At 42.5% G+C, this 26,634-nt stretch overlaps 1 protein-coding gene and 4 non-coding genes across 5 annotated transcripts in view; all 5 read left to right on the forward strand.

Moving 5' to 3' along the window:
* wnt5b (wingless-type MMTV integration site family, member 5b) overlaps positions 1 to 26,634 on the forward strand; it is an 88,874-nt gene that overhangs the window by 18,123 nt on the left and 44,117 nt on the right. The window lies entirely within an intron of this gene.
* On the forward strand, positions 3,932 to 4,042 carry trnal-caa (transfer RNA leucine (anticodon CAA)). The gene is made up of 2 exons: positions 3,932 to 3,969; positions 3,997 to 4,042. It is a non-coding gene; the product is annotated as a tRNA-Leu (tRNA).
* trnal-caa (transfer RNA leucine (anticodon CAA)) lies at positions 4,418 to 4,528 on the forward strand. The gene is made up of 2 exons: positions 4,418 to 4,455; positions 4,491 to 4,528. It is a non-coding gene; the product is annotated as a tRNA-Leu (tRNA).
* On the forward strand, positions 4,647 to 4,719 carry trnak-cuu (transfer RNA lysine (anticodon CUU)). The gene has a single exon. It is a non-coding gene; the product is annotated as a tRNA-Lys (tRNA).
* trnak-cuu (transfer RNA lysine (anticodon CUU)) lies at positions 9,494 to 9,566 on the forward strand. Its single transcript has one exon. It is a non-coding gene; the product is annotated as a tRNA-Lys (tRNA).

Here is a 26,634-nt window from a genome sequence, read left to right on the forward strand (position 1 = left end):
TGTGTATGTCTTGTGCCGGAGTTTGAGCTTGTGTATGTGTGGGCTCACATTGCTATGTCCTGCTCAGTGTGTGTGTGTGTGTGTGTGTGTGTGTGTGTGTGTGTGTGTGTGTGTGTGTGTGTGTGTGTGTGTGTGTGTGTGCCATGAGCCCCAGTGAGATCCAGCGAGCATGACGGAGAATGACAGCTTGATTTATGGCGAGGCTATAAGTAGAATGACTACTGCTGGAGAGTGTGTGTGTGTGTGTGTGTGTGTGTGTGTGTGTGTGCGTGCGTGCGCGTGCGCGTGCGTGTGCGTGTGTGTGTGTGTGCGCCAGCGAGAAAAACAGAGAGAAGGAAAACGGGAGGTTGGAAAGGGGAAAGAGGGAGAAATGGGGATGACAAGAGGAAAAAAAAGATGCAGGAAAAAAAGAGATAAGCTGAGCGACAGAGCTAAAAAGGCAAAATGGGACGAGAGAGGAGACGAGTGATGGGGACAACGTAACAGAAAAGGACAGAAAAGGGAAAGAAGGAAAGAGGTCGGGAAGGGATTGAATGGCATTTTGAGCTTTGGACTACGTTGCCTGTGTGCATATTACTAAGAGAAAACAAGAATACTCTGCAGGCTGCTGCCGGCATGAAAGGATGTTAGAGAAGGGAAGAGGGATGCAGGAGGAGAGAAAGTTTAGCTCGGAGATGCCGAGGATCCTCGGAGATCTGGTGTAATGACAAACCGCTGCTGCACGTCGTGCAGCAATCTCAATAGGAAAATAACATTATCGCCACAATTACATTTACATTTTTAGACATTTAGCGATTTTTGTTATGCAGAACGACATGCGCAGTGTGCAAATGAGCCTCAATTCCCAGATCAATAACAATTCATAGCGAACAACATCCAGGAGACCATCCGAGAGCTTTCTGTGAACGTCGTGGAGGAGAGGCAGGGCGCTGAAAGGAAAGGTGTTATTTTGTTACATGCCATGTTTTCTATGGTGATTTTTTTTTTTTTTTTTTTGTAACAGTAACTACCATCTAAGTGCGAGATGTGAAAATACATTTTCAATAAGATATTTTACAGCTTTACTGCTTCTTTCTTAATCGGACACGTTGTCTGCTTTTGCCAATGCTTTTAAAACTCCTGACTTTTACACCTTTTCCAACTGAGAGTCATTCTTGTTGCTGCTTTGAACGCGTCAGCCGGACTTTGCAGCCCTCATACGAATTTAACTGTGTTTGAAAAATGAAGTTTTGTACAGTATAAAGAGAAAACATTTGAACACACACACACGTAGAGTCACGTCTCCATCACTTCAGAGGACATTACGTCATAACAATAGCCACTCCCCTAACTTTAACCTCGACCTAACTATGCCCCGCCCACCTGTACAGGCAACCTAACTGCACCCCAGACGTTTCAATCAAACTAGACATACCCCCAAACAGACCTCTCTTTGAGGCCTAATTATTGAGGGGATTATTTTGAGAAGGACCATCAGAACACCGATCAGGAGTGACTTTTGTGAATGACACTGTAATCTATTTATTAGAGCCCGAGCACCGATGGTTGCGAAAGCCCTATTGTTATTCAAGCGATTATTTTTCTCCGCAAACAACTGCATTTTTGGAGGCTTTATCGTACTCAGAAACTCCTGAAAGTTGGTACACCCGTCTCTCCCGGAGAAAAATTTCGTATTTTAGAGGAGTCGCGAGGGGGCGTGGCCAAATGGCTCGCCAGCGCCCCCTAATCAGATGCCTCGGCGGCCACATTTACCTACATGCACGAAATTCGGCGGACACGTGTATCACGCCGAGACGTACAAAAAAAACCAAACAGGAAGTCCGCCATTTTGAATTTAGTCGGCATTTTTGGCGATTCACACGTTGTACTTTAACAAACTCCTCCTACAAATTTTGTCGGACCGACTTGAAATTGATTCTGTGCACTCTTGACATGTTTGGAATTAAAAGTGATCATAAGAATTTGTTTTCGTCGATCGGTGTGCCCGTGGCGTGGCGGCCAAAAAGTGACCCAAAAATGAGTTTTGGGTGACTTTTTGCTACAGTATGGCTTTTTTTTTTTTTTCATAATTTGGACAACATGCTACAGTATGATTTTATTTGAAAGTGATGACAAAGGGTGGGATTGAACCCCTAACCTTCTTGCTGGGAGGCAACAGTGCTAAGCACTGCAACACCTATCTTCCCAGGAGATAGTGTGCATTATGACAAAATCTTTGGCTCGCTGCAACCTATAACTCCACCATCTACAAATATCTACATACCAAACCAAAGGTCAACAATAATACAAAACAAAATCCTAATATAAAACTCAAACAAAAGTCAATAACGAAAAATAAAGGGTGTGTGTTCCTGGATTTCTGTCCGAACTACCACAAACTTTATTCCCCAAAATCCCATTAATACATTTAAATGCTATAGTATGACTTTTTAAAAAAATTTTTTTATCATATTTCGGACAACATGCCACGGTGGTTAGAGCAGTTGCCTCACAGTGAGAAGTAACCGGCATGCATGTCAGCAGAAAAAGGTCCATACTGGATTCATACTGGATGTCGTCCAAAATATTCCAAAAAAGTTATACTATAGCCTGTCGTCCAAAAAGTGAAAAATACTTTTACTTTAAATTTTTAGGACTTTCTTTTTGTCCCCGTAAAGGAGGCAGGTTCCCAAAACAAACAAAAGTATGGCCCCACAACATGACACGCATACACACACGTTTACGCAGCTGCCTTTGTTCGGACTTATATTCGTTATGAACAATTCGCACTTACCCCGAACCTGAACCAGGACCTCAGAAATGAGGTTTGCCTGATTAAGATCAGGGTTTAGTCCCCATTAGGACTATTGGTCCCAATATGGCAGGTGTTCATACCGGAGAAGGTCCCAATGAGGTAACAAAAACACATACAGTTGTGTGTGTGTGTGTGTGTGTGTGTGTGTGTGTGTGTGTATTGATTTTCAGAAACATCAATCCAGCAATTTCTCTTTTCTGTCTTTGTCTTGTTTTCATTTTCTCGCTCCATCCCTTCTCTTCTCTTCTTCTCTCTTCCTTTCTTTCCTCTTCTCGTCCACTCCTCTCACCTCAGGTCCAAAAAAAAAAAAAAGGTGAGAGAATGCGGAAGAAATCGAGAAAAGGAAATAATGAGTGTTTTTGAGGACGGAGAGCAGGAACGAGGGAAGAAAGAGTGTGAGAAATATGAGCGAGAGACGTAGATAGAGATGGAAAGAAACCGAGAGAGGGAGCGCAGTCTTTGATCTCTCTCCTGGTGGGAGCTCGTCTTGGCATGCAGCCAGAAAACCCCACAGCACGCAGGCACAAACACACACACACACACACACAAACACACAGACACACACAGACCAAGCAGACACACACACACATATTTAGGGCTCCAGGGCTTTGTTGATTATTTCTGCTGGGAGGATCAAAGACGCTGAGCACCCGCCACCCCCCTCCCTCCTCCCCCTCTGCCCCTTGTCCGTCCATCCATCCATCCATCCATCCATCCCTCACCTTTCTGTCTGTTCACCAAGTCCATCTGTCCATCCATTCATCAGGCAGCTCATCCATTCTTCTGTCAGGTGGGAGGATGTGTGTCCAGTGCCACCAATTAAAACAGGAAACACTTTCATTTCCTCACAGAATATTTTAATGTGATGGATGGTCTCCTGGTTTTAAATCCACGCAGGCTTCACCGAGCTGGTTTCTCAGTAGTCAGGATGGCCGAGTGGTTTGAGGCACCAGACTTAAGGAGGACTTCTCGTCCCCAGGTGTGGGTTTAAGTCCTGCCCCTGTTTTGTCTTTAGATTTCGTTGATGTTATTGATTAAACTTCATCTGCAAAAACTCCTCACTGGCAGTCAGTTGTTGCCAGTTTAAATTCATGCTTAACAGATGAGGACGAGTTTGGTGTAAAACTATTCTCAGCTGTCAGGATGGCCGAGTGGTCTAAGGCGCCAGACTCAAGGGTTGACTCCTTCCTCACCAAAGGGGCTTCTGGTCTCCAAATGGAGGCGTGGGTTCAAATCCCACTCCTGACAAATTTCATGTGTCCGCAGGTTCTACGTGAAGTGTTCTTGACCAATTTTCATTGGAAGATCACTGATTTCCGCAATATTTCTGTCCATTCTTCCTTTCTTCGTGTTCTGCAATTGTTTTATTTTATGCCTCTGCACTGGTGACCGTCGTGTCCGGACGGATTATGTTTTTGAGTCTTTGATCTGTTCCTCCCTTGTCCCATTTTCGTGAAAGCGATATCTGAAGAACAGAAAAATCTTGACATTTGGCCCAAATGTTCACTTGGACTCATTGTCTACTATCGTGGCTACAACTTTGTGTTCTTTTAGCGCCAGCTTCATTAACCACGTTTGAGAGCACATAACGAGACTGACTTTGATAAAGTGGGGATTACACTTGTCAGGATGGCTGAGTGGTCTAAGGCGCCAGACTCAAGGGGTGACTCCTTCCTTACCAAAGGGACTAATGGTCTTCAAATGGAGGCATGGGTTCAAATCCCACTCCTGACAAATTGGATATCTTAAAATCTTATTTTTTAAAGGTCATTTCATATTAAGTTAATATAATACATGTGGAGAAGTGGTTTTTAAATTGTACATAGTATTTTATGTTTTAATAATTTTAGTAGCCCGGCTAGCTCAGTCGGTAGAGCATGAGACTCTTAATCTCAGGGTCGTGGGTTCGAGCCCCACGTTGGGCGCTGGACTTTTTTAGGAAGTGTTGAACACAGGGACACATTTCAGCTCATCCAGAATCAAACATCGACATTTCTTTCCAGTTCAAAACCTGACAGTATTCACACTTAACAGATGAGGACGAGTTTGGTGTTGAAGGTTTGTCAGTTGTCAGGATGGCAGAGCGGTCTAAGGCGCCAGACTCAAGGGTTGACTCCTTCCTCAGAGAGCATCTCAGGGTAGTGGCTGCGAGTCCCGAGTTGGGTGCAATAATTTTGAAACAAGTTTTGGAAGTGTAAGAACACATAATTCAACTGACTAGCAAAGTTCATCATCCTGAATCAAACACTGGTATTTAGGTCACTTTAAAACCTGACATACTATAAACAGGTAGCGTCCAACTTGTCAAAACTGCAACATTTTGCGGTAACTGCATTCATTTGTGCATCCATGTTGACTTATTGTCTGAAGAGCACTTTCTCCTGTAAATGCTACTGTAGCCTGTTAATTATTGTCAGTTCATAAAGACACGCCCAGCAGACCAGCTGTGTGACTGTAAAAACTTTTCTATTTTGATAAGACATTATTTTCCTGTTGTGTAACTTGGCTTGCTCAGTCGGTAGAGCATGAGACCTTTAATCTGACAGATATAGACCATCAGGACTGAAAATGAGTGTTCAGCTTGGAAAATGTATAATTTTATTCCATGTAGAGTATCCTATTTGATGGCAGCCAATGCCAACAAAGACCATTGTGTTCGGGCTTCCACGGTGTGTTCTGTGGTGTTGACCGATGGGAGTTCAAAGCACTCCTCCTCACACAATTTAAAAATGGGCTAAAGGTTGACAACTCATTCAGTCCTCTTGGTGTGACCTTCAATGGTCCACAGTAGTTTTACATTATGTCTCTGCTGTGCAAAGGCATTATGTTGTCGAGTTGTCGATCCATCCGACCGCAGTCCCATTCTCATAACGTAATCTCTCATGAATACCTTGAGGGAATTTCTTCAAATTGTGTACAAATGTTCACTTCAAGTCAAAGATTAAATTTATTAGATTGTAGGTTCAGGCGGAGATTTTTGACCCAAAGTTGGGGAGGGTCAGTAACTCAGATATAACAACATTCATCTTCCTAAACTCTCAGGAGTAAAACTGAATACAATACTGCTGTTTGATGTCAGCTTGAAACCCAGAGACACCTTTGACTGAAGAATTGTTCTTGTTATACACTGTAAAGCTTCTATCAGTGACATTGAACAGTTTGTGCTTCATCATACCCAATCTGCCATAGTTTGCTGTAACTGACACTCAAATGCAAAGTAGAGAGACTCTCGGTGTGACCAAAGACATCAGGCAGCCTGTGTCATTCACACCGTGTTTTGATCACATGCACCTTGTGATGTCCACACTGACTTTCAAGAGCTTGTTCTCCTCTTGTCAGGATGGCTGTTAGGTGTAAGCCACCACTCTCAAGCATTAACTCCTTCCTCACCAAAGGGACTTCTTGTCTCCAAAGGGAGGCATGGGTTCAAAACCTTCTCCTGACATTACTGTCTCTGAGACCAAACATGACTTCCCTGTTGTTTCTGTGTAAAACAGGCCTTCCCTCTGTACATGTAGCTTTTACAATCAAAAAAACAACAGAAACCAGAAGATAAGCTGTACTCAAGGTTAGGTTAGGTTAGGTAGTTACTTTATTAATCCCAGAGGGGAAATTTTTTCGCTACAGCAGCATACAGAAGCAATAAGATAATAATAGGATAATAGAAAAGCAATAAAATAGCAGTAAATAGCAGTAAAAAATATAAAATGCACAGTATATACAGTACAGTATATATCTATATATATTATATACAAACAACCAAGAAACACAGTCAACAGTGTTATTGTTATGTGATGGATTTTGCCAGAGGTGAGTTATTGTACAGTCTTATTGCAGTGGGCAGGAATGATCTCCTGTATCTGTCCTTGTGACAGCGGAGCTGGAGGAGTCTTTTGGAGAACGTCCTCCTCTGTCCCTGCAGCAGGTGGTGGAGAGGGTGGTCAGGATTATCCAACATGGGTAATAGTTTGTTCAGCGTCCTCCTCTCCACCACCTTTTCCAGACTGTCCAGTTTGTAGCCGATGATGGAGCCGGCCTTCTTAACCAGTTTGTTAAGTCTGTTGGTGTCTCCGGCTCCAATGCTGCTCCCCCAGCAGACTACTAGAAGTACAGTTCACTGGCCACAACAGATGGTAGAACATCTCCAACATCTCGCTGCACACATTGAAGGATCAGAGTTTCCTCAAGAAAAAGAGTCGACTCATCCCCTTCTTATAGACGGCGTTGATGTTGGTCTTCCAGTTCAGTCTGTTGTCGATGGACACACCCAGGTACCTGTACTCCTCCACCATGTCCACCTCCTCTCCCAGAACTCTCAGCGGACACTCAAGTGTCACGTATTATCATTGTCCTATCTGTAACCTCCGAAGGGCACCACTGAGAAAACGTATTCAGAGGCAGAGTTTGACGGCTCACCAGTCTCACTGTCATTACGTATTGAGACACCATCCACATGAGCAGATAATCACACGGGCAAAGGTTGCGTGCAGGGAGGAAATATTAAGCAGTAAAAGTACATCAGGTTCAGAGTGTCGTCTTGAGCTTGTTAATTTCTCTGCAAAGCTGTTTCTTTATCAGCTCATGTTGTGGTATGTTCGTCTAACTGAGGACGAATGAATGGACTTTAATACTGTAAGTGATACGAGGGGATGGTTAGAGGCTATCTAACAAGACTTCTGTGTGCTGTCCGTCTAATCCTGTTTATCCTGTGTGTGTGTGTGTGTGTGTGTGTGTGTGTGTGTGTGTGTGTGTGTGTGCGTGCATATGCATGTGCGTGTGTGCATGTGTGTGTGTGTACGTACATAGGAAGAGGAATTTGTAGTTGTGTATGGGGCACAGAGTGACGTCAACAGCTGCTATCAGCAAGGTCAGGGCCGTGTGTGTGTGAGAGAGACAGTCTGGAGACACTGTGACATCTTCAGCTGTTGCTTAAGTTGTAAAGGAGTCATTATCGCTCAGTTCCTTCTTTCTGTCTTTCCTTCTTTTTTTCTTTTTTTCTTTCTCCCATTATCCTCCATCATCATCATCATCTTCCCCGAATTGTCATTTTCTTTCTCTAATGACAAAGTAAATGTCTTAAGATCTAATTTTTTTAAAGGTCATTTCATATTAAGTTAAAATAATACATTTGGGCGCAGGACTTTTTGGGAAGTGTTGAACATAGGGACTCATTTCAGCTCATCCTGAATCAAACATTGACATTTGTTGACAGTTTAAAACCTCACAGTATTCATGCTTAACAGATGAGGACGAGTTTGGTGTAGAACATTTCTCACTTGTCAGGATGGCCGAGCTGTCTAAGGCGCCAGGCTCAAGGGTTGACTCCTTCCTCACCAAAGGGACTGCTGGTCTCCAGATGGAGGCGTGGGTTCAAATCCCACTCCTGACAAATTTAATGTGTCAGCAGGTCCTACGTGAAGTGTTCTTGACCAATTTTCATTGAAAGATCACTGATTTCTGCAATATTTCTGTCCATTCTTCCTTTCTTCGTGTTCTGCAAATGTTTTATTTTATGCCTCTGCACTGGTGACCGTCGTGTCCGGACGGATTATGTTTTTGAGTCTTTGATCTGTTCTTCCCTTGTCCCATTCTCGTGAAAGCGATATCTGAAGAACAGAAAAATCTTGAAATTTGGCCCAAATGTTCACTTGGACTCGTTATACATAGTACACAATTTTCATTCTCTTTCTCTAATTCTAGAAATGATCCATGTTCCTAAAACTTTCTTCTTGTTCCTTCTGTCCTGTGATCCTGCAGTCATCACCCAAATCATCTGCTTATGAATTCTCACTCTGTCTCTCTTCCTCTATTTGAGCTGTGGAGCCTGAAGGTCTAACCCCAAGTTGAACCCCCATAACCGTGTGCGTGTCCGTGCGTGCGTGTGTGTGTGTGTGTGTGTGTGTGTGTGTGTGTGTGTGTGTGTGTGTGTGTGTGTGTGTGTGTGTGTGTCAGGGCTGAGAACTCTCACCTCTGACCTTCAGCGCATACCTGTGTGTGAATTTACAGCCCAACTCCTATCGATCTATCTCTCTCTCTCTCTCTGTTCTCTGTTTTTTTTCTTCTGTCTAAGGCTTCAGCACCTAAAGCCGGATGTAAGGGTCATTAAAAGTGAAGCTGTGTGTGTGTGAGTGCATTCATTTCTTACTGAAAAAGAGGGCATTGGCCCTTCCTCCCCTGTCTAAAGAGGAAATACCAAATTACTGAGGGCCTCTCTCTCTCTCTCTCTCTCTCTCTCTCTCTCTCTCTCGCTCTATCATCAGTGTTTCATGTGTTTTTTTTGACAGTTTTGCAGAAAAAGGAAAAAGTGAATTCTTTTTGCAATATTAAAAATATACATGCAGTGGTCAAATAAAGGGGCTGAGCTCTACTTGGAACCAGTCTCTATCTCAAAAATCAATCTTGATTTCAAACACAACCTCCATGGTCTTTACTATATGTCAAGGTTCGGGTCAAAACAGAATAACAACACTGGCTGGTGTGGAATTCATTGAAGCTTCACAACTTAGATAGAAAACCGTTTTTTAAATGGAAAATCAGCATTTTGTGTTTCTCAACAGACAATAACTGACCGTGTCAACCTGTCAAACCTGATTATCTTTCAGTTGTAATAGTCTATACTGTGATCTTGTGATCTGAACAAGGTTAGTTTTGCCCTGACACTACACGTGTTGGCTCGATTAAATATGGACTTTTTGTACAGCCCGGCTAGCTCAGTCGGTAGAGCATGAGACTCTTAATCTCAGGGTCGTGGGTTCGAGCCCCACGTTGGGCGCAGGGTTGTTTTGGTGATAGGAGATTGAGGGTCAACAGTGGAGATGCAATGAAGTTTCAGTTGATGCAACAAGTAGGGCTTACCTTACTCATGTATCTTAGAAACGTTTATGTGGATTTTAAACAACATCTCCCTCATTATCTCATACCTCATTGGTATGCAACATTTTAGTGTGAAGTGTTATGACTGGCTCATTCAGGCCATAACAAAGGATGGGAGGTCCACACAGAAAACTGGATTTAGTTAAAGGTTTAACGCACAAAACGCCAAAACTGTGCAAAACAGAAGAAACCACAAATCAACCAAACGCAAAAGGCCGCCAGGAGCCTGGCTATCCATGGAGAGAGAGCACCCCATGTGGAAGCCCGGCTTTATTCTCTTCCTCTCTGGTGCACCTGATGACCAATCAAGGGCAGGTGGAGCCCCACAACCACACTGGAAACCATGTCAGCAAGGCAAAGGGACAGGGCCAAGCAGACTGCATTGCAAGTGGGTGGAGACATCACCTACAAGAGAAAACACAGAGCAAAACAGGAAGGAAGAGCTGGTGGCCAGGGCCGTCACAGAAGCAAAATGAATAATCCTTGAAGCAACAGAGAAAACTGACCAGAGGTGAATGAAAGCTGTTTCAAAATGTGATGTTATGCATGTTTTGCCCTACAGGAGAACCCTGACTGTATAAACATTAACCCAAGGGTTGTTATATACATGAGTATGGCCATAATTTATAGTATAAATAAATGTGAAGAATGTATATATGTGATAATTGTCCAGATAACTTCGTACTTACTGGTCTGAAGGTGAAAGTGTTTATAGTTGTTTCGAACAGCTGCACTCGAAGCAGGAGTGAATAGCAGATATAGATGAGGGGGAGATGTAAGTGTTAAATATGTGGACAATTAAGGACATTCTCAGACTGGAAGGTGTTCGTAGTGTTTCACTTAACTGCAGACATACAGATTACCAGATATAGCTGCATTGACTCGCTCAGACGCACACAACGGCTCGATCTCTGCACAGACTTGGAGGAAATGTTGGTTTGCCCTGCTGTTGCTGACATCAGACAGGTGAAGGGAGGGGATTCAAAAAGCTTTTTGACCTGACATGCAGCTCTGATGAAGTATAGATTTTTTTTTCTAAGTCTCTGAACTCCACTTCCAAAAGATATTTGCCTCATTTGGTCTTTTGATGATGGTGGTAGAGAGTGCTGTGTAACACATTACTCCAAGATCTCCCATGTGTTTTCAGGTGGGATTAAATCTGTGAAGGCCACAGCATCCGATTCACAGCATACATTTTTCTTTATTCACCTGGCTGTTAACTTGTTCAAACATCTGATGCTTCTTGCTTTTTGGGTTTTCTAAGTTAGAATGATTAAAAAGGGAAAAAAAAAAAATCAGCATGGGGTTTTTCTATTAATATTACACTGTACTGTACAGATACCAACTTCTATCATCATATCTGGAATAATTGTAGTTTAGCCAAGATAGTAAATAAATTATGAGGACAGTTTTTACAATAGATGTGTCATCCAGCTCTGAATGACCAAGAGGACCAGCAGAGACGCACATCACACACCACTAAATTTAGATTCTGACAATAGTAGAAAAAAAAGGAACCAAGTAAAAGTGATACAAAAAAAAAGAAGAGAAAAAAACGACTGAAAGCAGGAGAGGCAGAGAAAAGAAGACAGAGCCGATAAGGGAAAAAAAAAAAAGCTGTTTGTGTGTGTGTGGTGGAGGTGTGCCAGGGTGCCTGCCAGCCAGCCAGGCTGAGCTGGAGGGCCCCTGCTGGGGGTGGAGGGTTCAGGCGAGCCCCCTGCCTCCACCGGCCTACTGGAGCATGCTGGGAAAGAGAGAGAGGGAAGAGGGGACGGGGGAGGGAGAGGGGCAGGGGTGACCTGGGGAGAGAGAGAATGTAAGAGAGAGACCCCATGAGAGAACAGGAAGAGAGGAAGGGATAGAGGGGGAAGACAGACAGCCATGGGCGAGAGAGGAGGAGGAGGAGGAGATGTTGATGCAGAGCGAGAGGTGGAGAAGGTAAACCCAGAGCAGGAATGTGAGAGGAATGCAGAGAATGGAGGAGTTTTCCTCTGGCTGGAGAGAGAAAAGTGGAGGAGGAGGTGGGAGGGTGGAGGATCCTGGAGACAGGAGGCACTGCAAAACACTCCTCTAATTTATTCCCTCCCTCCCCTCCTTCCCTTTCACTCCTCCTCTGCAGGCGCTCCACAGATCCAGATGTGCTAAGTGACTTTTTCACCAGGCACTCAGATCTGTTGCAGATATTGATATGACTGATCTTTTTATTTTTCTCTTCGACTCTCGAGTCGTTCCCTTACATCATAAATCCACAGAAAAGTGAAACCCAGCGAGAAGAAGAGGCCAGGTTTTTTTTTTTTTACTGAATGCTATATTTATGCTTGCTTGTGCTTACATCCACAGTGTTGACTTTGCCAGTTATCCACACCAAATCTATCAGTCTTTAAGGCTTTAATTTAGCAGCACTGATCAAAAAACAGGAAAACGGGCCAGTGTTGCATGACGTTATTTTTATGTTTTTTTGTTTTTTTTTAATGACGACCAATGTGTGAAACTGAATCCCTTTATAAAACTGAAAAACTGTACAGTTCCTTAAAATGAAGCTGTAGTGTGAATGAGGTTAAGCTTTGAGTTAATATCTGACTACTGTGTGTGTGTGTGTGTGTGTGTGTGTGTGTGTGTGTGTGTGTGTGTGTGTGTGTGTGTCATGAATCTGTTTACACAGTTCACCCGTCTCCATTTTGTGGGTAAAAAAAACAAGTCCTCCTAATGTAGATAATTTTGTTTTAGGATGAAAACTTGTTTTAAGATTTAGGTAAGGGTTATGTTTAAGCAAAGTTAGGGTGAAGTCTCTGAGATCGTGTGTGTGTGTGTGTGTGTGTGTGTGTGTGTGTGTGTGTGTGTGTGTGTGTGTGTGTGTGTGTGTGTGTGTGTGTGTGTGTGTGTGTGTGTCTGAGTCATAGACTGGATATAAAAATCAAGCTTCTGGGTTTGAAAAGTGTCTTAAACTGCAATACCACCAAGGGCCACTTGGCTCTAAAAAGGCTCCATAGACTCCCATTCAACTTCTCTCATGAAATACAAAGTCCATACATTTTTTTCCACAAGGCATTTTGGTGTCATTCAATAAAGTCACTCGTTCCTATTAGTTTTCTGGCGATCCATCTGAAAATAATTCCATCATTAATTAGATATTAGGCCTCAAAAAGCGGTATGTTTGGAGGTGTGTTTGTTTGATTGACAGGCCTGTGGGGCAGTCAGGTTTCCGCTATAGGTGAGCAGGTTCCCAATCAGATCGAGTCAGATCAACCGCTCGCTGCTCTCCAGCTCGTCCAAATATGGTCACTTCTGGCTCCTAAATATCCAGATGACAACGGCTGAAAACCGAACTTAATACTTCAGAACTGCAGTTCCCAAACCAACGGGTGACGTCACTGTTGGTTGTTAGCTCATAATTTGCCAAAATTTAACAATTTAACAATTAATAGTTTATATACAAACCATGGTAGAAAAACCTGTTGTCATGTAATCGCCATTTTTCAGGCTCATTCTGAGGTAAAACCTTCACTACTGAAATAAATGTATCACATTTTCTGTCCAAAGGCAGCAGACGTTATCTATAATGTAATAAAATGAAGCATGTGGATGTTTCTCTGAGCCTTTCTTTCACTCTTTGTACCTCTTCATATCTGTATTTCCCTCTTGTTCCTCTCTGTTCATGCTTGGCATCACTGTGTAGCAGAATTTGCTGAAGCCTCTGAACACAGCAGGAATTCTCTGTTTCTTCCTCTTCCTCGCTCTCTGGGGGATCGCGGAGACACTTTCGTATTTGTCCTGTTTTATGTGTGTATGTAGCCATTTGTTTCATGTGTGTGTGTGTGTGTGTGTGTGTGTGTGTGTGTGTGTGTGTGTGTGCTTGCGCTTGTGTTACATGTGCAGTAACGTCAAAAACAGCAGCCCACATCTTTTACCTCCTTCAGCTCCTTCTGATCAGGAGAAAAGACGATGGATGGAGGCAAGACAGGGAGGAAAAAGGAGGAGGAGGAGGGAAGAGGCGGGAGGAAGACGGAGCTGAAAGGAGCGAGAGACAAAAGGAAGGAGATATATGCACCACGATTAGAGAGAGGAGAAGAGATAGTAACAAGAGATGGTAGGACTGGAGGGAGAGGTGAGGGGGAGGTGAAAAGTGTCACATACACATGTATGAGGGGGGAGGGGGAGCGGAGGTCACTGTGGGGGGGGGGGGGGGGGATAGAGTAGCTCTGTATGTGGTGACAGGACAGTGTTACCACAAAAATCAATAGGTCTGTCTGCACTGAGTGTGTGTGTGTGTGTGTGTGTGTGTGTGTGTGTGTGTGTGTGTGTGTGTGTGTGTGTGTGTGTGTGTGTGTGCGCGGCCATTGAGTCTTAGCTTTAATTGAAGTCCTGTGTCAGCTCCATAGTAACCCAGACTAAGGGATGTTCGGTAGAGGTAGTAACAAACTTTCATCCCTCTAACACTCCTGAACTCTTTGTTTTCTTTCTGTCGTGACTATTTTCCCCTCCATTATGTCTCGTTTTTCAGTAGGAGGAAAGAAAAGAGGGAATGAAGATGTTCTTAAAACACAACATCTATCAAAACCCTCGTCCACGCGGTAGAAATGTCGTCTCTACTTGTGGTTTCCGGTGTCACCCAGCCAATCAGAACTGATATTCATGAACAGAATTAGTCTATTGCTGCTTTTAAACAAACATTTACGAGGGTGGATCAAGAAGTTCAGACACTGCTTCTGTTGCATACGAACAGAGCACAGCACCGTTACGTCATTTTTTTTTTTTTTTTTTCCAATTCAAATTAAGGAACCGCTTTGTTTGAGATATGTTGTGTGTTTCTTTGTAATTTACCGGACAATGTGTACATGCAGAGGTAGGGAGCAAGTTTAAAATTCACGAAAGTCAGTGTTTGTTCTAAAGTAGAAAAAAAAAAATCTGCTTTAGTACAGAAATACATTGGAAAAACATTGGGAAATAAAGTCTGATTTTGCTCCCCTAAAGACATGAAGTCAGCCACAAAACGTAGCTTTCATGTAATTTTCTTTACAAGAAATCCCCATTCCAATGTGTAAGGCTTTTACTTACCATCTGAAGGCACCCTGTATTCAAGTTTTATCAGTCTTATTTTTGACTACTCGGTAGAGTTTTGGCCACCAAACTCCATCCCAGCTATTTGCAACTTATCCGGGAGCTGCGACCTTTTAGGAGGTAGACACTACGACACAGGAACCAAAGTAAAAACTTGTTCCAGCAATCCGAAATGAAGGAAAGTTTGCTGGGGAGGAAAAGAGCTTTTGTGTCTTGCCCTGCCTGTATCTGTTTTCATTGACCCATTGCTCGCCTTGACCCCTGTGTGCCTCGACCGTCTACACTTGTGTCCCTGATCAAACCTTTTTTTTTTATTGGACCAAGAATTTTACCTTCACACAAATTAAAGTCAGTTTTGTTACCGCTCCGTTTCCCAGCTTTGCTTCTGGCCACCAGATCTGTTGTTCTCGGTTGTTGCAGCCAAGTTCGTCTCGCCTTGACTTCTTCTTTGCTTGTCGATCCTCCATTTTCAGAAGTAATGGAATAAAATATTAATAGATTTCCTTTAGCGAGACGCTTCTTCCCCGTCGATGTAACCACACAAGGAGAACATGAAACACGGACAGGGAATGAACAGAGAGGTAAAACAAAAAAGGACTTCAGCTGCTCGTAGATGGAGTTTAGAAGCTCTTAGTCATATGTTGTGTGCACGCGTGCGCGTGTGCGTGTGTGTGTGTGTGTGTGTGTGTGTGTGTGTGTGTGTGTGTGTGTATATATGAGGGTGATCAAACTGGTCTATTTGTCTGAGAGCCTCTGGAGAGAAAGCTTTTTTTTTTTTTTTTTTTTTTTTTTAACAAAGACAGTGCGAAAGAGAAGGAAGGAAAGAAGGAAGGAGTTTTGATGTAACATTGATTCGTAACATTCGCAGTTCATATAACATTCATAGTGAAGAAGTCTGAAACATAAATTGGAATAAAAAAGGAAGAGAAGGAGAGGAACAGGCTCTGACTTCAAACTGTCTTTCTTTTATGACATCCTTCCATCTTATCTTTCTTTCCCATCACTTTCTCTTCAGCATTTTCTCTCCCTCCTCTCCACCGCTCTTCTTTCCCCCATTACCCCTCCCTTCTACCCCAACACACACACACACACACACACACACACACACACACACACACACACACACACACACACACACACACACACACAGCCATCCATCCATCTATCACTCAGCTTCTCTTCCACTGGCTCACTCCTTCCCCTCCTCTTTTCCTCCCTCTTGCCACACACATACACGAAGGCATGCTGACGCTTAAAACTAAATGCACTTGCACACACCCTATTCCCTTACTCCCTCCTCTCACCACCCACACAGAAACGAGGACACATACAGGCCACAAAGCACACACTTTTACTCACACACACACGCACACACACACACACACACACATACACACACACACACACACACACACACACACACACACACACACACACACACACAGAGGCAGGATCCCCCCACACAGAGTACTTTCAGCACTTTCTTCTTTACCACACTCAGCAAGATCAGATGTCAAGTCAACTGACACAACACACACAGGCGGCATTTTTCTTTTCACCACGCTCTGTTTCCTCCTCCCTCTTATAGAATATATGCATTTTTTTAAAGCCACACACAGACGCACACACACACACACACACAAGGTTTTGATAGCTATTTAGGGGAGTCAAAGAAAAGACGGGTAAAAAAAAAAAAAGAAAGGCTTGAGAGTGAGAAAGAGCGCTTGAAAGGTATAAAAAGAAAAAGAAGAGCATTAACAGACCACTTTGTATTTATAAATACAGACATGATAGTCTAGCCTTCAGCTACACATGTAAGCAAAGAGTGTCTATTAGAGCATGCATGCAAGACATAAATGACTCTGCAACACACACACACACACACACATACACACTCACACAAACACACACAAACACAAAGTGAGTGGAACATGAATAAATGATTTTTCATGCGCTGACAAAACCACAACGAGCCAAGACGCCCTCACACACATGCGCTCAACGTGCATCTCCATGCTGGCAGCAAACACAGTAGACAACACACACGCTCATGCACATACAATTGAATTACAAGCATATTTTTTTCTGCAGGCAGCACATATTGACACGGACATGGACACGCATGCAGAAGGACACGCTTTTCCCATGCTTTATGAGAGCTGTGTTGACACGTTACACATCCACAATACATGGAGCCGGACAACATCGACAGTTTATATGATATTAGTATTTATGCAGACTAATGCCACTATTTTTTTTAACCTTTAATATTTATTAAAGTCACAATTATAATGATATTTGTGCTTATGAGAAGAGTCACATGGTTTTCTCACACAGGTTTGCATACAGTTAGTATGGAATCTTTTTTTTTTTAAACACAGCTTTGTTGTGAAATGTATTAATTCAAAAGTTAAAGTGTGTTTCTGTTTTATTTTAATGTGCATCTAAGTTTCATATTTTACAAACTTTAACAGTCATATTTGGTAGAAAGGTAATTATTACCCAAACTTTTTACAGTTTAAAGAACAATTTCCTGTTTCACTTTAACTCTCCTATTCTTCATTGCTGTGCACACTCATGGCTCTCCTGTTAACTGTGAGATTATTAACATATAAGGGCTCTCAGTTTTGATTTCACCTCTAAATAATTCACCTCTTGCCCCATGTAGTTTTTGCCATTTTCCCACATCCAAATTTTTGCTTTTGTGAGTAAATTGCAGAAGGATAATAAATCATGTATATTATAAGCAGTGATAAACAGAGGAGGATTTGTCCTCCTATTATTATTGCTTCTCTATTCACATCGATGCTCTTATGCAACAGTACCATCTTAAGTGCCTTGCTCAAGGGCACAGTGACAGGAGTTGGCAAGGGACTGGAGAGTGGTTTTCATTCATTCGTTCGGCAGCCTTCCAGTGAAAACCACACAGCTTTCACCTTTAGGCAACCGCTGCCCCTGATATATATTTAAGTGCAGGCTGCCTTCAGCTAAGCACGCACACACACACACACACACACACACACACACACACACACACACACACACACACACATACACACACACACACACACACACAGGGCAACACGGCCACACACCATGTGTACAAGCCAGATTTGGCTCCATCCTCATGTCTGCCATACGGTTGATTCCTCCCTGCTGTGCACACCCTGCAGGCCAAACACACAGCACTCCTGTGTGTGTGTGTGTGTGTGTGTGTGTGTGTGTGTGTGTGTGTGTGTGTGTGTGTGTGTGTGTTTGTATGTGATTGTAGGATAGAGTGAGAAAAAGAAAGAGACGTGAATCAGAGCAGGAGAGAGGATAGGCATATATTTTATATCGGAATCTATGTTTTAGAGGGTAAATGACTCTTAAACGTTTCATTGTGGGATGAATTCCCCCAAATGCTCTGTGCTAGCTGTAGATTAGAGGCCATGGCTGTGTTATGACCTGGATGTGATGTATATTTTGGGTCCCACATTATTTTTTTAATAAGAATGAGAGGCTTTAACAATACTCCTTGTAGGCTTGACACTTGTAATGTGAAATGGGTTGTGATGATGCCGCAGTTGCCTATTGTTCACAACAAGGTGGCTGAATTTTAAAACACACCTTTTCCTCTCAAATTATACCTACGAGTCACAATATGCTGTTGTTTTTCATACCCTAGAAAAGTAGAGAGGTGAAGAAACCGACTGCCCCTGTGGCGACTCATTCTGACTGTCAGCCAATCACACAGCACATGTTTTCATCAAACAGCATTCATGCTTTTGTTGTCAGGTGACTTTTCATTTGACAAAACAGGATTAGAATAAACTGGTAGCATTCATAAACTGCACTCAAATCAGTATTTGATACTTGAAACAATAAAATACTTTAATAAAAACAACTAATTGTTAGTACAATCATGGTGGAGACCAGGAACGCGGCAGATTCATGATCTCAGTAAACAGGTTTGCAGAAATAAAATGAAAACACTGATGTGAATACACATCTAAACAGGATTTTCAAACTCGAATAATACTTGCAAAAACTTTCTGTAAAGGATCTGCTGAAAAAAATACAACTAATGACCAGGTGGACGTACGGGCTGTCTGCACACAGGTGAACATGTCTGCAGAGGCAGATACCCGGTGTAGTTAGCGTGATCAGATTCCAACAAACTAAATGTGGAGCAAAGATTATAGTTATTGTAATTCCATGAGGCAGGATGAGGTGAGACAGTGCAGTATATCTAAAAAAACATGCAAAAACAGCTTTATTTTCTTTGTCGAAGACCCAACTTAAAACTTCCCAGAGGAGAATAAGGTTTTATGAATTCAAAAGAATTACAATAGTGATCAACAATAAAAGTCCTTGTTTCCGATTTAGATCCTTAAATCCTTTTCTCCAGCTCTGACCAGCCATGTGTCCTCTCAGCCCTCTGCTCCAACACTAAGTAATTACAGTGAGCATAAAAGGGAGCTAAAGTTTGACAGTAAATTGTCTTACGTGGTGCTGACTGTATGATTGAGAGTGTTGCACAGGGTTATTTCAGCTCCTGTTTCTTTGTCTGTCTCGCGTCATCTTTGGGCTTCTTTGTTATAACTGCATTTCCAGATTTCCATCTGCCCTGCAGTGTTGACTTTTGAAAACTCGAACCTATCAAAATGTGGGACATTATCTCAATATGTGGGACATGAGACAAGGGCTAAAAATGCTGTGCAGTAACACATAAAGTGGGACACCTGGTCACAAAGAGCACCCAGAGCTCATCCACTGTCCACGCTGTTGTCCACACCTGGAACCATTATGAAGTTGTACATCAGGGACTAAAGTCAGAAGGGCAAGAAGGGTCTGAGACTCAAGACCAGGTTGTGTTATTTTGTCTGTGCAGCAAAATGAGATTGACCTGTTTTTATATTATTTAAACTCTACAATATGGACAGAAAATTACTCAAACTCCTGTAAACAACATTTATTTTATTTTATTTATCTCTCAGTGTTGACATGAGCTGTGTGAAGATCTTGTCGGGTTCAGAGCCATCATAAACAGCTATTCATTAAGTTTCACTCGTGCATTTGAATGATACAGTAGACCAAAGGCAAAGTATTTTTTTTATTTTTTTTTTGTATGTATGTTTCTCTGTAGTCAAAAGCTGAAACAGCTAGAAAAAGACAAAACAAGATGCTCAGACACACACATAGAGGAGAGAGTGAAAAGGGAGGAGGAGGAGAGAAAGAATGAGGGTGGATAGACAGCAGTCTGTGAACCTGCACAGGCAAGCTCAGTCAAGCTGCTTTGGTGAGAGAGGAAAAGAAAGCAAGGATGTTTTGACAGCTCGGAGCCATCACCGCAGCAGAAGGCAGCCTGTGTGTGTGTGTGTGTCTCTGTGGATGCAGGTGTTTGTGTATCTGTGCACGTACTGTATTTGTGTGTGTGGGTCTACATGCACACAAAAGACTAAAAGCACAGACAGGCAGTGACGTTTCTTCTGATTCAGAGACAAAGGGGGGGGGAAGTCTAGCAGAGCCTGGATAAAGGATAAAAAAAAAAGAAAAGATGTGAGACTGTATCTGTGTGTGGTGTATATCAGTGTGACTCTACATATTGATATATGACAGGGCGCCTGCCACCAGGTCCCATCATGCATCATTCTGGTCACGACAAGTAGAAGCTCCTCATTAGAGGGTGCTGACAAGCAGTGCATGTGTCCTGCTTGTTTTTTGTTTTTTTTATCGCATTTTCACCTTTTACACATTATTTCCTCTTCCTCCCTTCGTCATAAATGTAGACAGAACAAACATACATGCTCTTTATCAGCCTCAACCTCCTTCACCTTCACACACCTCCGCACAATCACACTGGGATCGGCTCTGAACGAACACACTCCTCTGCAGCTGCCACTAAACCGCTCAGGAGCATTTGGAGGGGAGATGTTTTTGCTCAAGGACACCTTGACTTGACTGCATGTTTTTTTTTCTGCTTTTACTGGAGATGGGGGAGACCATTACGAATTCACCTCACCCGTACTTTCCCAGCCAGTTTAGGGAACTGCATCGTTGACCCTCCAGCCACAAAGGTGCTACTTCAGGTGCTGCCTTTAGGCCGCTGCTGCGGCAGTTCACGATATTTCACAGCGATTTGTTTCATGATGAAACTGTTTTGCGACCCAACGCGGTGTCAGAATACCATGACAACCGCCACCTTGTAATTGTACACCTCCGCCAACCAGTCATCTGCAGTTTACATCCATGTCTGTCTCAACAAAGCTGTTTCTGATGACCTTTGACTGTCTGAATTCAAAATGCCATCACTTCACCATTTTATCCAATTACACATTTTGCATAATTAGCGTACGAATTTTTGATTTATGGCTGGTTGCCTTTGACCCAAAACATTTAAACAGTTTTATCGTTGTATCCCAGTGAATGTTTGTACCAACTTTGAAAACAATTCCCTCAACATTCCTGTCGAGGTTACAGCAACATTAAAAACCTCATCATGAAAATACTGAATAAATACATTAAACCATCAGGAACTGATGTTGTGGTCATCCCAGCATAAAAAAAAAGCAGCCAATATAATACTGACGTTAAGTTATGGCTGACTTGTCTGCAAACAGTTGCCATATCAACAGAGCAGCATTAGTGTTATTTGGAGTCCTGTTTCTAGTCACTTGATGAATGTTGAAGTTCAATATTCATTTGTCTTGTAGCTCTTGTTTTTGCTGTTATTCTTAACGCTGTAATCACAAGTAAGCCACTAATTTTGTCTGCCTGCTAATTAGCAGGTTGTGCACGCTTGGTTTCACTGAACTTTTCTATTCAGCTGAATGTTATGGTGATAATTCCATGTGGGTTTGCCTCAGTGACGAGCCCCTTTGAAATACAATAAGTCACATGATCGTACGTCACCCGGGCTACCAACTAATCTGTGTAACATCCAAAACATATAGTGATCCATATTGCTCTTGAAGGAGAATCAAACATTTTCTAGAAAAAACAGATGATGAGATTTATCAGGTTTGCACAAGACCTTGAGTTTTTCACTGACAGTCTGTCTCATACATGCTCATTGTTTCTCCGGCCTGTTTGCCAGACAACCAATGCACATAAGCAAACAGGCAGAGTGAGTGTTTGTTGTTTGACAAGTGTGTGCGTATGTGTGTGTGTCAGAGAGAAGATGGTTGTCCTTTTAAGAGGCCAAATGATAGAGGGAATGTGTGTGTGTGTGTGTGTGTGTGTGTGTGTGTGTGTGTGTGTGTGTGTGTGTGTGTGTGCGTGCGTGTGCGCGTGCGTGCGTGCATGCTTGCATGTGTTTTAACAATGTACCCTCATGTCCCTTGTGTCAAAGCCTGGCTAAATCAAGTGAACCATGCTGTTTGTGCGTAGATGTGTGTGTGTGTGTGTGTGTGTGTGCGCTTGTGTGTCAGGGTGTGTATGTGCCAGGCCAGATCAATATGAACTAATCAATAGGAGAAGACAGCTAGAAGGACCTTGGGGATGGCAGATACACACCTGGTGTACATGCGCGCACACACACGCACACGCACACACACACACACACACACACACACACACACACACACACACACACACACACACACTCACACACTCACACACACACACACTCACACACACACACACTCACACACTCACAGGCCCTTCTTTGTATTCCACACTCAGTTTCTCTCTTTATCTTCTCTCGCTCCACCTCCCATGTGTTTTTCTGACTCTATTTCTCTATTTGTCTCTTTTTAAATCTCTGTCTTGCACAAACACACTAATTATCTCACTGTTCTTCTATCTCACACAGTTAACTGTACAATCATATGTGGCACTGCCTAGTTGTCTTTTCTTCCTTGTTGCTTTCCTTGGATTGAAAATGTATTTTGTTAAAGGAGATAAAGATACAGATTACAGAAATGTGAGTTCATGCTTCACCTTTTTGTGAAACCAGGGACAAAAAAACATGAGGTCTGACTTTCCTCCGACGACTCGCTGAGCCTCGCTGTGTTCAAATAGCAAACAAAGTGCGTGTTTTGTTTTTTCCAAGTCTGATCACATCTGTCGGAGCAGCAGTGCAGGGTTGAGATCTGCGTCACCCCAAGGTGATGAAAATTCACCTGCTGCCACACATCTGAGTCCAGCCCGCAGCGCAATGTGCTGCATTTAATCCGCACTGCATGGTCAAAATACATGTCTTTTCTTTTTCTCCTTTATGGAAGCAAAGATAGGCCGTAATGATTTTTGATTTCTGATAATTGTTTGACATTTCCACTAGGTCTGGTTGACCTGGCTGAAAATATTTGTAAGCGTGTTCTTTAATATACAAGTAAGTACAGATAAGCTAATTATCTTATGTAGTCGGGTATTTGGGTGTGTACATATCATCAATTTAAACTTTTTGTACCTGACTGAATTAGAGAAACTTGAATGCAGCCTGTTGAATATCTGACACAACTTTATGGGGTGACTGAGCCTCAGATGGTAGAGCGGGTTTCCCACTAATCATGAGGTTGGTGGTTTGATCCCCGAGTCCTCACGTCTGCATGCTGAAGTGTCCTTGAGCAAGACACTGAACCCCGTGTTGCTCCTGCCATTGGTGTGTCACGATGGATGAATTTCGGACAAACTGTAAACCACCTTGAGACTGCTACAGTGATAAAGCGCTATATAAGTGAATATTATCTTCTTTGTATCTGAGTTTGTGAACCATTACAAAACTGCAATTAAAAAATACCTTTGACATTTTCCAACTTGCAATCTAAAAGAGGAATCCAAACCATGTGCATTCAGATAGATGATTTTCAAAGTGAAATATTCTAAGGTGATTTGAATTCATAGCATTATTCAAATTGACAAATGGAAGTTTCTAATAAAATTTAAAATATGACAGTCCATCTTTACTTCAATTCAAAAGAACTGAAAAATATAGCAATAAAACAGAACGGATGCAAACAGTAAAATATGTTTCCAAAATTAATCTCTGTTTATATATTAGTCTTTTCCTCCCCATGCCAGACACTTCTTACAGATCTACATATACTGTACAATCAAAAATCCTGCCTTTGTTTTTTTTTTAACGCAGGTGTGAATGAAGCTTTTACCAAATCCAGAACTGACAGGCTGGTTATCAGCAGGCACAGCACAGCTCTTGTGGACGCTCTGGGTCTGAGGCACTTTCAGTTAAATTCACTCAACATGCAAATTGAAACTCTAATTCATTTACAGGGAGATAAGAGTGCTACTCTGTCTCAATAATACCTTTATATACTGAATATTAAATAAGCGTTTGATGGAGATTTTCTTACAGTTTAAATGTCCACTTCCTGGGTTAATTGGATTGAACAGGAAGCGACCCGCCTCTTAGTTCAATCAAATACAGTTCAGACCTGCTCAGGGTATTTTTTTTTTTATGAATTCCCGTGTGCTTGTCTAACTTCAGGCCTGCTTTTATTTTAAATTATCTTAGTATCTACAAGATCAGTATTTTCTGAGCCCCCCTTTTGCTTTAATGACAGTATGCCCTCAATTTGGCACCAACTCCACCAGTTTCTTCAGACCTGATAACCAATGTTATCCCAGTGTGATCTGAAAATGTTCCAAAGAGCTTCTTTTCATGTCAGGAATATTTGGCTTTCTCAGTCTTAAAGCACCCCCATAACAGTAGACCGTCCGCACTTCCGGTCTTCAAATGGTTCTTCAAAGCTTTGAGGTTATTATTTTACTGGAGTATGATTCATTCTCCACAAAGATGCAAACCAGAGGGTGGAGCATGTCTCCAGAGAGCAGAGTGCTGCTTCTCCCAGCCGGTCAGGGTGGAGTTGATTCGGTGCAGGTGTCCAACTCCCGAGTAGGCAAACCGCCCCGAAGACTTGAATATCCCCACCGCCATGTTTCACTGTTGGTTTGATAAACTGCTGTATCATCGTCTCTCCTTACATCCACCCATCTGTTACTGCCATCAATCTCAAAATAGACTTGGATTCATCAGTAAATTGAAATTTTTTTTCAGTCATCCACGGTGAAACCCAGAATTATCTGAGACGTGGTTTAGAGATGCTACTCATTACACAGACGTCTTTTGACAGGTCAGTTTTCTGATTGGAGTCTTGAGATTCTTCTCGTTCCCAGGGCCGTTTTGTCACCGCTGTTGACGTCTCAGATATAAGCATAAGGTACCTTATGTACCTTATGTGTCGTGACGAGGTGGGGTGCAAAAAGGGCATGTGACAAAGTATAAAGGAGAGAAATTTGCTTTCTTGCTGAGAGTTAGCTGCATCAATCTCATATCCGCACGGTGAAAGAAGAAGCTACGGCTGGGAGTGGTTAGCTTAGCTTAGCACAAAGACTGGAAGCAGGGGGAAAAGCGAGCCTGGCTTTGTTGAAGGTAGAAAATAAGAAATACACTGCTCGAGGTCACAAAGTAGTTCTAGCACAGACCTGATCAAATTCAACTTCCAACCTCTTCTGTCTGCTCTTGTTCTTTTCTCATTTCATAGCTCAAACCCTAAAAAAAGCCCCGAAAATTCATTGTTGTTAACACGTTGGAATCTGCTCCGATGCGCGACGTGTCCTGTCAAACATGTGTTAAACTCGGCTCGACTGTTGCTGCAGTTTTCTGTCTCCCTTTCTGCCCATTTTCGTTGTTTAAGAAGAGCATGACAAATTTTAAACAAAATATCGAGAAAGAAAAAGTTTCTCTTCGTTGATGCTTGAATGACAAGCTCAGCTGACAGGACGGTACAGAGAGATCCGGCAGAGAAGCACACACACACACACACACACACAGAAACTGACTATGCACATGCATTATGCACATACACATCAATCACATGTGCACAGGAAGATAAGCACGCACCAGCACACCACACCTCCCACGCTACCAAAACACTGTCTCACCTGACAAATTAGGATGTGTGCGAGCCTGTTGGTTTTTGACATTGCCGGTATCTGTCACATTTCTGTCAGAGCTTCACGTGGTTTCACATCGAGACAAAGGAAGCTAAAAAGAACCTCGGTGTCACTCCTCTCTCTCTCTCTCCCTCTCTCTCCCTGTCCGTCCTCTCTCTGCTGTCGTTCTCCGCTGGGTACCGTCGACTGAAGCAGGAACAGGGAGCAGAAGTCAGCATCACATGCTGCATAATTCTCAGCCTCCTATTGTATTTGCCTCGGCTTTTATAAAAGATTCAGAAACGACGTTCATGGCTTGATTGTGAATGAAGCGTGGGTCTTATGGTTTCAAATGAAAGATTTAGTGTGTTGTTTTCTCATCCAATCTGTTGGATCTAACATATCAATGAGCAAAAACAGTGCAGAATAGCTAATGCTAGTCGTGTAAAATGTAACAACAGTGATAATTTGATGAGCATGGTTCAAATATCAAAGGACAAAATGAAGGATAATGTTAATACAGTGTGGAATCTCTGGGTCTCCGCACCATATGGCGATAATGCAGGCAAATGCAATTGAGAATAGATTGAAAATGTTACCTAATGAGTAAAGGGCCTACAGCAGCAAGTGACCTGATAACAGCATGTGATAGATTAATAAACAGTTGAACACCCAGAGGATCTAAGGAGTGGAGGGTTTCCAAGTCTAAATGCTGAAACAATACAACTTTGATAAGTGATGAATCGTTTTCGTCATTTACCACATAAAAAAATGTGGAACAATTTTTCATTCCAGCTTCCCAAATGTGAGAATTTGCTGTTTTTCTGCGTTTTATTTCATTATAAATGGAACATGTCTGGGTTTTTACTGGTGGTCAGACAAAAACAAGCTATTGGCAAAGTCATTTTGAGCTCGCATGACTTCAGAATGGTGTTTTTAGTCAGCAGCTTGGGTTTTAGGGATGGAAATGTCGGTAATGTTGGTTGGTCCACCCCTTTTGTCCAGACTGAGTTGTCAGATGGAGTGCCATGAAA

Source organism: Embiotoca jacksoni, unplaced genomic scaffold (assembly GCF_022577435.1).
Source record: "Embiotoca jacksoni isolate LCO1_2020_lvr unplaced genomic scaffold, fEmbJac1.0.p SCAF_21, whole genome shotgun sequence".
Lineage (NCBI taxonomy): Eukaryota > Metazoa > Chordata > Actinopteri > Embiotocidae > Embiotoca > Embiotoca jacksoni.